The sequence below is a fragment of the Alexandromys fortis genome, unplaced genomic scaffold (genome assembly GCF_014885135.2).
Source record: "Alexandromys fortis isolate MF-2015 unplaced genomic scaffold, M_Fortis_MF-2015_v1.1 scaffold_34, whole genome shotgun sequence".
NCBI classification, from domain to species: Eukaryota; Metazoa; Chordata; class Mammalia; order Rodentia; family Cricetidae; genus Alexandromys; species Alexandromys fortis.
In genome coordinates, this window is record NW_026067933.1 from 11,774,944 (window position 1) to 11,785,925 (window position 10,982).

At 36.0% G+C, this 10,982-nt stretch overlaps 1 pseudogene; it reads left to right on the forward strand.

Moving 5' to 3' along the window:
* Window positions 1–245: 245 nt before the first annotated feature.
* LOC126503960 (small nuclear ribonucleoprotein E-like) lies at window positions 246–7,195 on the forward strand (annotated as a pseudogene).
* The last annotated feature ends 3,787 nt before the right edge of the window (window positions 7,196–10,982 follow it).

Here is a 10,982-nt window from a genome sequence, read left to right on the forward strand (position 1 = left end):
TTTGTAATGCAATCAGATTATATTAAAAATAATATAAAATAATAATGACTGTTAATTAGAAGATTTAATTTAGGCTGAAAATAGTTTTATTTATGATATGCTAACTGCCAAGGGGAAAAAATATACCTGGAAATACAAGTAGCAGATCTTCTAACATTCACTCTGAGTTCGAAAGTACCAGTAAGTGGACAATGAGACGGTTAGTGGGAAAAGCACTTGAGTATTTAAGTTGAATCCCCAAAACCATGATAGAAGGAAACAACCAACTCCAGAAAGTTGTACTTCGATGTCTACATATGTCTGGTAAATATGATCCTGCATACACACACACACATGCGTGCATACACATAATAACAATAAAAATAGTGATGTAAAAATTTTAAATGTTAAAACACCTTTGGCAAAAAGTACTAGCAGTGAATTGCTAGTTTCTTCCAGCTGTGGAGAAAATAAGCTAAGAGGGTGTTTGGGTTTGTTTGTTTTAGGAGAGAAAGAATCTATTTCAGTGCATAATTTCAGGCTGTCCATGCCATTCTTTTGGGGTAGTGAAAGCAACAAGATCTTGAAGTAGCTAGTCATATCCGATATACTATCAAGAACATAGAGAAATACAGGCAGCATTGAGTTCATTTTCTACTACTATACAGTCCCGAAATCTCTGACTAGGGAATGATGCTGTACATACTGGCATAATCTCATAACAATTAATGCAATTAAGAAAATCTCCAACAGTCATACCTACAAGCCAGCTTGATCTAAATAATCTCTCATTCAGATATTCTTCTCAAGTTTTTCTACATTTTGTCAAGTTGAGAGATAAAAGTAACCATCACAGTCTGAATAAATGTTTTTGTTTCAGTTATTTGGGACATTCTCACATTTCTAGTACATTTTGATCAAATCTACCCTACTTTTCTCCCCTCCATTTCTTCCTCTATCATCTCCCACCGTTTTCCCCTCCCAGATTTATATATTTTCTTTTTATTAACTCATTGAGTCCACTTAGTACACCAACACAGACTAGTCTTATTGTTCTTTTTCTTAAGATTTTAACAATGCAATCTAATGGTGATGTTGACACTGGCAGATTGAAATCAAGAATAAATAGTACGATTGGGACTTGGGCTGTAATCTAGTTGGTACAGTGCTTGGCAAGCATGCATAAAGCCCAGGGTTCAGTCCCCAGCACCATAAACCAGTTTGGTTGCCTAGGCCTGTAATCACAGAACTTAAAAGGTTGAAGCAAGAACATTAGAAGTTCAAGGCCATTCTCAGTTACATAGTGAGTTGAAGGCCAGTCAGGGCTACATAAAACCCTATATTAAAAAACAAACAAATCAATAATATAGTTGTAGATATGAGTTGAAGTTATAACCCTAAGTAGTCACATGATTAGTAGTAACTCTCCCTGTCCATGAAACGAGGGCATTAGGCCAGAAGATTACTAGTATCTCCTTCAGTTCTGAAATGATGCTTAGGAACTTGATCCTAATACACAGCACATCTAAGTGTTGAAATTATGTTTTTTACCTTTGTTGATCCTCAGTTGTCATAGTAATTCTTATCTCAGGAATTCTCAAGGAGAAAAAGCTTCTCACTTTTCCTCCCATCTCTAGTCCTTATCTATTCCAAAACAGAGACTAAATGCTAGATTGGAAATGCAAGTCAGAAATTCCTGCAACACCTGACACAACTCGTGTAGCACCTGCTTCTCTATTTTGTTCATTAAAATAAAACCAACATCTCCTATGTCCATCTGGCAGCACTCAAAGGTTGCCAACCTGGCATCATTCACGGGTACTAAATTCACTGACTCTTATCTAAAACAAATTTCATACTTACTGGTCATGAGCTCAGCATGAATGAAATCAGCAGATTTTGCCCTACCTAGTTAGTGACACTTAATTCCAACAAGCAAACTTCAAATTTTGCATAGCTAATTATTTTGAATATGCTTTAAAACAAATTATGAAAATAGCAACTTAAATTTTTGGACCCAGGTAAAATAATCCTGAGTATTCAAAGTTTATTTTTGACTAATAACTTGAAATATAATATAGTAAGTATAATATAGTGTTAAATAATTATCAGAAATAAAGTTTCAAAAATAAGACTTTAGTATTCAATTGGATGCATAGAAAGGAATTATGCACTATCAAATATATATGATAATAGTCTATTACCCTTTTAAAACATAAAAAACTAAATTATGCTAGATACATATCCTTGAAAACCTTCATAATTAGAGACAATTAGGAAACAGAAACATTGCATATTCATTCAAATACAAATAGTTCAAATGAGCATATGCAATCAACCTAATGAGCTGGTGACAGTTTTCTAGAACTATTATAATACAAAATGAAAATCTCTGCTCACTGTTAACACATTATCAAATTCCCATTTTGATACTTTCCTTTAGTATTTTTCTGAAAACTAACAGAAAAAAAATGGAAAACTCCCTAAATCTCTTGATGTGTCATAATAAATCTATGAAGGTAAAAACTGAACAGTCACCTAGACAAAATAAATTCTTACCCTTTGCTGTTTCCCTTTCTGGTATGGCTTCATTTTAGGAAGAAAAGTTATGCAAATATCATAAAGCTGTATCAAATTTCCTGGACAAGAACATGTCATTTTAATGGAAATTTTTATATTGATCCTTCTTAATTGTTTAAACAAAGGCCAAAGGCACCCCTGAATACAGTATTATTATCTCATCATTTTGTTGATCCCAAAGTTCACTTTGCTATGTATAAATTTTTGAATTACTTCTGGCAACTGAGCTTTGTTGTCACTGAAAAGCAAGTATAAAAAGTCAGGAACTCTAGGAAGGAGGTAAAGATTTGAAGAGGAGATTTCAGAAACCCAGCTGGATGAGAAACCCACTCAGGTGATCTCAGAAGGCTAATCATGAGCTCCAGATTCTGTCCTCTACATCATTTCTCCTCTGGAAGGTTCAAGTCTTTGAAGGCCTCTGTACTCTTAATCCTTTTGATGGTTAGATCTGGCACCCAACCATTCACCTCTTCATGTGCAACTATTTCCTCCTGGGTTGACATCCACAGCCTTAGTTTCTATTTGCTTCTGAAACTACCCCACGTGTATTGATATTTATTCCACCTAGTACAGTCTTTCTTAACACTGACCGCCTGACTAAACACAATAATAGGGCTCCACAGGAAAGATGACTCATTCCTAAAGTGCACTTGGTGCTTTTTTAGAGGACCTAACTTCAATTCCCTGCATCCTTATCAGAGAGCACATAATAAATTGTAACTCCAGTTTCATGAGATTTGTCTCTTCCTGGTGTCTACAGGTACTATAACATACATACATGCACACACACATACACACACATAAATAATTAAAGTGAGGCTTTAAAAATCCAAATCTGGATTTTCAGAAGTCACTTTCTGAGGTGACTTTTCGTCTCTTGTGATCTCTGTGACTTCTGCCATATTGTACCATGGCCAGGACCAGAACTTACAGAAAGTGATGGTGTATCCCATAAAACTCATCTTCAGATAATTGCAAAATAGATCTTAGATTCAGGTGTGACTGTATGAACAAGTGAATATACAGATGGAGGGTTGAATTATTAGTTTTGGTGAGCATATGAACCTTGTATTAGATGATGCACTCTAAAACAAATTCAAGGAAACAATTGTGTTGGTTCATGTTGAAAGGAGATATTACTCTGCTCCAAACTGTTTCGTGTGTACAGAGACTGCACTATTGTTTCCTAGCCACTCAGACCCAAATAATCACTCAGAAACAACATTAATTACAAAACTGTTTGGCCAATGGCTTAGTCGTATTCCTAAGTAGCTCTTACATCTTAAATTACCCCATTTCTATAAATCTATGTATCCTCATAAGGCTGTTGCTTACCAGATATGTTCTGCTATCTTTCTCCTTCAGTGGCTACATGACATCTCTTTGACTTCACCTACTTCTCTCTCTCTTTCTCTCTCTCTCTCTCTCTCTCTCTCTCTCTCTCTCTCTCTCTCTCTCTCTCTCTCTCTCTCTTTTTTTTCTTCTCTCCCTCTCTCCCTCTCTCCCTCTCTCCCTCCTTCCCTCTCCCCCTCCCTCCCTTCCTGTCTGGCTTTACTCTGTTAAGCCATTGGCCAAAATATCTTTATTCCTCAACCAATGAAAGTAACATATATACAGAAGGACATCCCACATCATCTCTCCTTTTCTGTCTAAATAAAGGAAGGTTTCAACTTTAACATAGTAAAATTACAAATACAAAACATTTATCAGGTAAGAATTATAGTTAAATATTTAGTCCATTTACATTTAGAAAATTAAGTGAGCCTAAAGTTTTATATCTAAGTTATATTTTATCATAACAAAGGAAAACTGTAATTATAACAATCTAGTCTTCAACTCTATCAAAGACCCCACAAGGGTATAGTATTACCTATGTAAATAGGAAGTGCATTGTAAGAAACTCTCAATGTTCTAGAATTGACAGAAACATCTTGTTGGCTGGACAGTCACCTAGAATTCTTCTGCCATGTTGAGGCATCCATCTTTGACCTATAGGCCCCAAATATCTGGCAGACCTTTTACTGAAGCCAGAAATTTGAAGATTTTTTTCTGCCTTTTACTGGAAAAGTTCATCAGTTGCTTTCTTCTTTGTTCTGAAGAATGTCTGGCAGTTTCTTCTGCAAAACCTGAAAGATATTTCCATATTTTGGAAAGTTCAGCAGTTTCTTTTCTGTGGGACCTGAATGTCCAGTTTATACAGCATACCATCAAGTATCCCAGGCAAGAACAGTTTCTTGCCCAAATGGCTAATCTTGTCACATTGAAGACAAATTTTATAATGAGTTTCTTCAGTGCCTATCAACCTCTCTGAAGTAATTGGTACTGCCAGAAGCAGACATGTCTCACTGTCAAGAAAAGTCCAAGTTCTTAAAATTCTTTAAATGCGTTATTCTGTAGGTTTTTGAAGTATTGAAGATTATTTATCTAACTGAATATATCTCTTTCTAGAAAATCTAACATGACTAAAAGTTTAATTATTATAGATGACTATCTATTAATCTGTATTTCTTAATTATAAATTATATTTTAAATGCTCTGCATAAACATAATACCATAAACAAGACTTTATATATAGATATAGGTATAGATATACAGAATATAACAAAATTGACCTTAAATGTACATCAATTGAACAAAATCATACCAATGTAAAGTATTCATTTCTATATCATATCTCCTCCAAATTTTTGGCAAAAGGTTGACTGTAATGATTTAACCATTTATACTCAACCCCTTTTAAATAAAAATAAACATTTATAAACAATCATTCTGGGGATTTGGGCAAAGTTTTCTCCAAACTGCATCCTGCTCTTTGTTGGGTAAAGTATTTTTTGGATCCATTGAGACCTTTCAGGGGATCTTGTTCCATAAAACCACATTAGCCTGGAAAAAATCCACAGATTCCTATCCTCTGTGTAAACGAAAGCAGAACCCCTTTTCCAAAGTAACATATCATTAGATTCAAAATTTTAAGTCAAGATACCTTTAAAATATTTATGTTGGTTTAGCTTAGCAGCACCCAGAATCTCTCTCTTCAGTCAAAAAAATTTAAAAAACACAATAATATACATAATACAGACTGTTTGTATATTTTTCGTCTTTTCATGGTCCATTATGATTTTTATTTTCCTTTAAGAACCTCAATTTAACATCCTCAAATTATTGTTTCTATGACTCTGTCTATCTTTCATCCTCTCTGTTTTAAGATGTAAAAGCTAGTTAAGAGTATGCCTAAGCTGTTGGCCAAATAGTATTGTGATTAATGTTGTTTCTATGTGATTACTACACATTCTTTAAATGTGATTACATACATTTATCAAACTACCTGTGGCCCATTTAGAGGACCTTTTTCTGAGCCTGTCTTTACTGTGTATCTGTAATCCTTTTCTAAGCAGGAATGTTTTTTAAACTGCTAAGCAGGCATGGCTAGGGCTAATGTTGTAGCTTTACCTATTGGCTGGATCCCATCCAACATGGTGAAGGTATGTTCATTACCTCTGGGAGCCATGCTCACCACCCCAGCTCCAGAGATGCAGTGGGTCTTTGTCGCCATTAAGCAACTACTAGCAAGCTGCCCACAAACCCCATTTAAGTTTTCAATAGCAGGATCAGAGCCAGAATGTTTCTGCCACTAGGAAGAACAAGGAAGTCATCTCTGAAAGAAGCCAAGCCTCTGCTTGCTGCCAGCAAACGGGGCCTATCTGAAAAAATATGTGGCTACCAAGAAGCTGTGATGTTAGTAACTTTTTTCTCAATAAGTATTTGAAGACTTGACAAATCCTGGTAGGCAAGTGTGACCATGACAGAGGACCACAAACTGAGTGCATTCAGCAGTAAAAATTTATGGTCTCTCAGTTTCAGTGTCATGGTGCCCATGGGTTAATTCTTCCTGAAGAATATGAAGAACTGGTCCCATGCTTTTGCCTGATTTTGGAGGTCTTAAGGGCATGTTTGGAGTGCTATGGTCTGTAAAAATATCACTTTCTCTTTGCCTTCATCTTCACAGGGTATCTTCTGGGGGAGAGGGTGTGATTATGTCTCTATGTGTATATGTTTGTGTTTGTATACATATCTGTCTGTTTCTGTTTCTAAATGTATTCATTTTGTAAGTATACCTGTCATATTAGGCAGTTCAATGTACTCCGTCATGATCTCATTTTGACTACATCCACAACTTCTTCCAATAAGGCTGCATTTTAAGGTATTGAGCCTAAGACATCAACATATACATTGAGGAAGGGGTAGGATAAAATGTAGACCATAAGAGTTTGACAGTAGGACAGTGTCCTTGGCTTTAAATTTGATCTTGATGTACTGTTAGTTTCAAGTATAGGCAGAAAGAAGATGAAGGTGAACATCTGTATGTGAAGCCTCATTCCATCAAAACTTTTCGATAACTTACTATTTTATCTGAAAACTTAGACGTTCAGAGACAAATAAATGGGCATGTGACTATCCGATAAATTAACTAACAGTATGTTCATCTTTAACACATAGAATTCAGAAATATGAATCTGCAAAGGGTGGCAACTTTGCAATAGCAATAATATACACAGCAACCATTGCTACCCTCAATTCTTATGATACTTCACCATGCAATACTGAAAAAGGAGTCAATCAATATCATGCTGATTAACCATTGTTAAGGCTTGTCAAGATCCAAAACATATTGTTGACAAACAATCTCTCACTGAAGATGGTACTCAAAGATAGACCCAAATTCAGTTCTAGAGAAAAATTAGTTCTGTAATAGGTTTGAAAAGCTGACAACATTAAAAATGCCAACATTGTTAGGAAAACACTCATCTTTATACTTAAAAACTTAAAGATAAGAAGAGTTGCTCCATGAATTCCAAATAATAATTGGAAGAAGACCAAAGTGAAAACCACACACAACATTGTGACCCTTGAAACTATTGTTGCCAGTATGTGAAATGTGTCATATTACTTTGAGGTTTATTTTTTTTTTCATTTTGGAAATAACTACTCTTTTTTTATGCATTTATTAAAGATTTCTGTCTCTTCCCTCCCCCACTGCCTCCCATTTCCCTCCCCCTCCCCCAATCAAATCCCCCTCCCTCATCAGCCCAAAGAGCAATCAGGGTTCCCTGCCCTGTGGGAAGTACAAGGACCACCCACCTCCATCCAGGTCTAGTAAGGTGAGCAACCAAACTGCCTAGGCTCCCACTAACTACTCTTTTCTTATCTCTGCAGTAATTCAAAAGATGCCTATAATAGAAGGAGTCTAAAATAGTCTAGTTCACCCTCCTCACTTGGCTAGCTGGTACAGACTGACTTTCATGTCTGTACTGACTTCCACAAACACCTTTGCCTTACTGTTCCTTCTAAGTATTGATATTTTGACTTGTATGAATGTCTGTGGCAATTCTTTAATTCCTGCTCTTTCACACTGAGTCCTAAACATCTCCCAAGGAGGAAAATGTCTTTTACATTAACCACTTTAGCCTCTGCTCAAATGGTAAGCCAGATTATGTAGACTACATGAATGAAAACTTCAGGAATGAAAGACTCAGTGTTACAGAAAGTGTACTCTAAATTGTTTGACTAATATTGATAGCCTAGGAAAGATAGTAATAAACATGTTATGCTTTTCTAATGCCATACATCTCTCTGTTTTCCATCATTCCCCAGCCTTACATTCGTCAAGGGAAGAAGTGGGCCACAGTTGGCCTACAGAGGTTCTTTAACATCTCACCATCTTTTCATCTGAACCAAGACTTTCAAGCAAACAGCCATGGCAGACTTTCCACACACAACCCCTAATACATTGTGATCTCCCAGGAATGGACAAAACAGAAGAGTAAATATCTAGAACTTGGTGCCTAATTGGTTGCAGACAAGATCCCCACTAAATCTAGAAAGCACACAATGTTTACCTACAGCTAAACTAATGGGAAACAAGCTTTTGCTCCACTATTTTGAAGTATAAACTAGAAAATCCCTAAACAGATTCATGCCATTTATGTCCGGGTGGGTTTTGACGGAAATGAAATGCCATTTTCTATAACTAGAATGAATCATTCATTTACTGTGGAAACATCACAGAATGAATTCACAATGAATCTCAAGAGTAATATTCTATAAGTGCAGAGATTTAAAATTGATTTGCAACATGCAGCCACTCCCTACATTCACATGCAAACATTTTTCTTATGCATCAAATTTGGAAACTCAAGATAATAATATTTTGGGTTTTGGGGTGTTGTGTTGTGTTTTATGTAATCTCACATATACATAGACACATGCAGAACTATTTTTTAACCAATGATTTTTCCCTAAGAAGAAAATCAATTGTTCAAGGAAAATAACTTTCTAGAGTTAAGTTGTCGGCATTTAATGGAGGCAAGACCTCTGTAGTACAAGCAAATTAATCTATGTGTGTTCATTTGGGGGGGGCACATATGCAAGGGGAATAATGTAATATGTAATACTAAAAAGTGCTAGAAACCATATCAATACCTTTCTATAATGAACACCTGCTTGTTAAAATTATAAATCAGTCAAGTTGATAAAGAATTTATAGGATATGACAAAAATATGTTTACTTTTTAATTGTCAAATGATGTTAGGTAACTTGTAATAAAAATAGATTTAAATCTCACAGATCATTAAGTATGAAAACAAAGACCATAGATCAGGAAAAGAAAATATATCTGAAAATTGAGACTAAAAATAAGCCTTTAAAACAGAATACCATTTGGGATAGTCTGTGAACAATGTAAAAATGTGAATATAATTGGCTATTTAGCTCTCTGTGTTAAAAACCTCATGCCAGTTACATTGCAGAGACATTTCTCATGCTTTCTTATACAAGGGTATCATTGAGAATATCAAAATTGTCTTTTCCAAAGTAGTTTTGAAAATTACAAAAAAAAAGGTTTTCACTGATTTTTTTTTCAGATTTTACCTCATATAAACTAAATGCTTTAGTGCAATTCACTTGAAGCATTTTTAAAAGCAGACAAGCCAAAGCAGTCCAGATACTTCTGAGTGATCTATGTTACTCCAAGAGCTATAATTAAACCAACTAGCATTTAAACTGTTTTCAACCAAGGGAAAATGTTCAAATGTCCTCAGAAAGAGAAATGAAAAGCATTGAAACATAGTCACACTGAACAAAGGAGAACCTGCAGTTGCCCAAGGTCCCACATCCTAGTCACGTCTTGTGGGAAGTACAGAGCTTCCTTTGCTCATATGTATAAGCACTGGGCCCACCAGGAATATTGAAAACGTATGATTGGTCTTTCAAAGGGAGGGATATATAACCTGTTTTCAGCCCAAGAGGCCTGGAGGGGACATGGTTAATAGCCTGGTATATTTTGCACTATCTTTGTAACTGAGACCACACTAGATCCTTCCCAAGACCCTTATTGTGAGCTTGTCCATCTATAGAATCTATCTTTTTGGAAGGTGTCACATGTAGTCAGTCTATAGCATCCTTATTTATGAAAGATGTCACAAGCACTTTACAAAGAATTTTGACGTGTTATGTCTTAAGCTTTATTGTGCACACAGGATTGAATTATTTATCACCAAGAAATATTTCACCAAATTGTGCTGTGCTTAAATATACCCCCATAATAAACTGCTTGGGGTCAGGCTTCACAGTTTGTTCAACACCTTCTACTTAGTTGAACTGAACTTCCTTTTTGCCTTGCTGCTGGCCAGCGTGGTTACAGAGACTCTCCACAACCCCAACATCTCTTTGCTTCACTCCACCAACCCTACCTCTCCTCAGCTCCAATGGGTAGGAGGGGAGGAGTAGACCTCTGCAATTACTGCCCTGGAAATTTTGGTCAAATGATTCTGTGACTATATCTCAGAAAGAGAACAGCTAGCCTTAGGCAAATTCTAAAAGCAAAGTGGTCATTTAATCTTAATGTCCTTGGCAAAAGATTGCAGTTCACCTGCACAGAAGTGTTAACACTCATGCATGGTGGGGAGCGAGGAAGTAGGGTACCTAGTGCTTAGAAGTTGTTTGAAATAGGACACTAAAGGTAAATGTGTTTCTGGGGAGTACCCCTAATGAAAACAAAATAAATCAAAACAATGTCCTTGTTAGAAGTTATGTTCGATTTTCTTTTTATTCTAGTCTTCAAAACATAAAATACTAAGCTTTCCATAATTTCATAACACATTTTCAATTATGTTAATTTTTTTTAATTAATTTATTTATTTATTAAAGATTTCTGTCTCTTCCCCACCGCCGCCTCCCCTTTCCCTCCCCCTCCCCCAATTAAGTCCCCCTCCCTAGTCAGCCCAAAAAGCAATCAGGGTTCTCTACCCTGTGGGAAGTCCAAGGACCACCCACCTCCATCCAGGTCTAGTAAGGTGAGCATCCACGAAACTGCCTAGGCTCCCACGAAACCAATAGGTCCAGTAGAATCAAAAACCCGTTGCCA